Genomic DNA, 4,344 nt, shown 5'->3' with positions numbered 1-4,344 from the left:
CTAGGAACATATTTAGAGTGGATTAAGCTTCCATTTGAAGCTTTTGCACTCTCTCAGTACTCTCTCTCTCTCTAACCACTCTCCTCAATCCAAACTTAAGGTCCAAAATCATCAAATTAAGGCTCCAATTCATCAAGGTAACTTCCCTAACTCATAGATTAGCATCCTTAGCCTTCAAATTCGTGTTTAATCTATGGAAAAGGACCATGTTCATGTGTTTACGGACCTGGAACATGCTTGGGCCGTAAACACACATAAAGGGGGTTTTTGAGCCTTAAAACCCTTCTAATCCACCTTTGGAGCTTAGATATGGCTAAATGACTTAAGGGACGGACTTAGAACACCTTGAATCCAACCTTTGAGGAGTAAACATGAGTTTACTGCCCAAGAACATGCTTGGGCCGTAAACTCATCTTCATGGGGAGTAAACTCAAATTTGAGTGTTTAAATGCCACTTAAACACACCAATAGCCTTGGATTAAATTCTAGAACCAATCACAATCGATTTAGGGGCCATAAACATGATGAAAACCCTCCCTTTAGGAGCTTACGATCGTAAACCCCCCAAGAATGGGTTCCTGGGCCGTAAACTCACATACACAAGTCAAATGATGCCCTAAATTCATTCTAAGGCTTGTAAAATTGGTTTGAATCACATGTGATTAATCTAGAGCCACAAAATCATGTAAGGGATGGTCACATAGGAGATTATGGCCGTAAACTCCTATTTTACAGCCGTAAACTCCATTTGGTAATGTTCTTGATAATTCGATCCATTCCTAAGCCTTAGATTAAATCATATCAATTTTTCCCAAGTGTTATTTGACCATTTGACACCATAAAACCCATCATTCATGAGTTCACGGCCGTAAAATCATGTGGAGTTGGTCTTAGGGCCGTAAACTCCCTAAGGAGTTTACTCTTGAAGAGCAAACACATTATCCGAGCCCTATACGTCCGTAGATGTCACCCGGGTCACTCCAAACACTTGATTTGAAGTGTTTTCGTGTCTTGGAGTGTATAATCATATCTAATTAGTGATTCAATGTCTAATTAGATACATTTGTATACCATTTCATATTACATATGAACCTCACGAGTTATCAAGCCCCGAACTGACGCTTAGCATTCAAACTGTCACGTTTTCTTGTCTGGTGAGTTCATACCCCTACCCTTTTTCAATGTTTTTCACTGTTTTTAGGGGGGAATACAAGAAAAGTACAAGGAATACTTGTACTCAAAAACTTGTTTTACATGTGTTGTGTTTCATATTTCATATGCTTTTAACGTTGATAATCATATCAGATAACCGTTCGATGTTGCAGAACACATTACCGTATTATTTGTGAAAAACATTATAAAATGTTGTGTTTTATATTTTCACAAATGGTTTTCCACATTATATCAAGTTAAAAGCATAACAATTGAACTTTGAACATGAAACTTAGTACATTGTTTTGTCCTCGGTAACACTCCACAGAGATACGCGAGTGGAGGATCAATGTTTATAACAATATCTTTTTGTATTATTACTAGTAAATTTGTTATTCCTATAAATTGGAGACAGGTCCTCGGAGAACACTCCACAGAGATACGCGAGTGGAGGACCGCACCCGTAACCAGAATCTCTTAGATAGGGAGCATGACTTGAGTGTAAAGATCTATACGGGGCTGACTACCCCACACCTGGCAGCTAGCTACAGCCGAACCAAAAGGTTCAAGGTGACGAAAGTCATAAGGTGATGTGGACTACTTATTGCTATATCTAGTGTATCGTATGGTTATGGAACTCACAATTTGGATAAAAGAGATTTACTTGATAGTAATAATGAATAAAGTAACTAGTTTAATTTGTATATATTAGTTTTATATACGTGTTAAAACTAATATATTTCACAAGGATAACCATGTTTTCGGTATACATCTTTTACATTACAAATTCAGATTGGTAATCAACTTTTTAGGAAAATATGGGATTTTCCTGGGGTAACATTTGTACATAACCAGATTCGTGTAACAAACCAGATAACTAAACTTTACAATTCACAAGGGTAACCATGTTTTCAGTGTACATCTTTTACATTACAATTTTGATTTGATAACCAACTTTTAAGAAAATATGGGATTTTCTTGGTGCGTAACTTTTTCAGAAACCATAAGGGAACTTGTACATTTTTAGTAAACAAAACCACTTATGAACTCACCAGCTTTATGCTGATTTTCAAACTGCTTGTATTCTCAGGTCCGCATTAGACAGGTACCCGATGATCCTTTTGGCGAAGACGGAGTGTGTAGAAGACACATATCACTTTTGTCTATATATATATATATATATATATATATATATATATATATATATATATATATATATACATATGTATAACACTTTTAATACTTTTTACTTTAAAACAAATGTAAAATATTTATATGTAATGTAATGGTTGTTTACTTCGCTTACTATGTACATTGGATTTGATACTCAACGTGGAGTCCGCCCCGGAAACGTTTCCGCCTTGGGTTTCGGGGTGTGACAGATTGGTATCAGAGCCCATGTTTATAGTGAACTAAGTATACCAAACCTTACATGGTATAAGACTATAAACTTTAAGGGGGCTAAGTGCTCTGAACTAAAAGTATACTTTAAAATATAAGTATTTTCAAAAAGTATATAAGTATACCTAACCGTCGAGATCCGTAACTACAAGCAGAACAAACATAGGTAAATGGGTGTTGTATGCTGCGGTTAGACCTAGGCAGTTATGTAGTCGTGTCTAGGATCAATATAGCCTGGCCAACTATATTCATTCGAGACACGGCCAACATGTGCTTGGGAGTGACTGTGGTATGCGGCATGCCTAAAACTTACCCAATACGAAATATTGAGCCGTCATCACAACAAATCACGAAATACTATGGGAGTATTTCTAGAGCCAGCTTCATTATAGAAATCCTCATTCCAACGTTGCTCCTCGATCATTCTTTTAGCGATAATTTATATTCTTTGGTAACTCATTCCAGCTTTATCGCTTAATATAATTCAATATCTGTCATATCTCTTGATCAAATTCAGAGGACTTACCATCCTCTCTTTCCTGATCTTTATAGATCAAGATGCCTCCAAGAAAAAGACCCAGCTCAAAGAACAACAATCCTCCTCCACTACCACCTCCTCCTCAAATTGATCCTGCGATGTTCCAGGCAGCTGTTAATGCACAGTAGCAGCCGCCATGTCTCAAATGAACCCTAGTGGTTCAGGAGCTGGTCCCCAGCCTCAAAACTAGGAAGGTAGCCAGGGTCACCAAAAGGAGGGTTCCTATAAAGATTTCATGAACACAAAACCCACGTCCTTTGATGGCACTGGAGGTGTCATTTCCCTCACTCGATGGTTCGAGAAAATCGAATCTATCTTTGAAATCTGCGCCTGTTCGGAATCTGACAAAGTGAAGTTCGCAGCTTGTACCTTTATTGATAAAGCCCTGACTTGGTGGAACGGCCGAGTCAAATCCTTGACGCTACCTGTAGCCAATGCTATGGGATGGGAAGCCATGAAAGAACTCCTTATAGCTGAATACTACCCTCGGGGCGAAATACAGAAGTTAGAGCACGAGCTCTAGAACCTGAAGATGAAGGGTTCCGATATTGTTGCATGCACTTCTAGATTCGATGATCTAGCACTAATCTGTCCGGGATTGGTTACCCCGGAGAGTAAGAAGATAGAGAGATTCATCTGGGGATTGACCCAGCCAACCAAAGGAAATGTTTTATCTGCGAGGCCGTATACATATGACAGTGCCAAAAGCTTAGCCCAGACTCTGATTGACCACAATGATGACCACGAGGAAGCAACCACTACTACTGAACCGACCAAGAGAAGTGGTGAGAAAAGGAAATTTTGGAAGAAGAAGAAGGGTCAATCTTCCCAAGGATCCTCAAAGAAATAGCAGACTGTAGCAGTCCATGCTGCTACTGTCCCTGTTGCTGCTGCTTCTGTTGTGGGATCCACAACTCTGTAACCTTCCCCAGTGTGACAAGTGAAAATACCACCAGGAGGTAGTCCGACTACACGGTGTGCCTGCGTCCATTATCTCCGACCGAGATAGCAGGTTTACCTCAAGGTTTTGGCAGTCCCTTTAGAAATCTCTTGGAACTAGGCTAGACATGAGTACGGCCTATCATCCTCAAACTGATAGACAGAGTGAGAGAACTATCCAAACTCTGGAAGACATGCTTAGAGCATGTGTCATCGATTTCGGAAAGTCGTGGGACACACATTTGCCTTTGATCGAGTTCTCATACAACAACAGTTACCACACCAGCATTAAGGCTGCTCCGTTTGAAGCCCTC

Source organism: Lactuca sativa, chromosome 5, assembly GCF_002870075.4.
Source record: "Lactuca sativa cultivar Salinas chromosome 5, Lsat_Salinas_v11, whole genome shotgun sequence".
Classification (NCBI taxonomy): domain Eukaryota; kingdom Viridiplantae; phylum Streptophyta; class Magnoliopsida; order Asterales; family Asteraceae; genus Lactuca; species Lactuca sativa.
Note: the sequence above shows the minus strand (reverse complement) of the source record.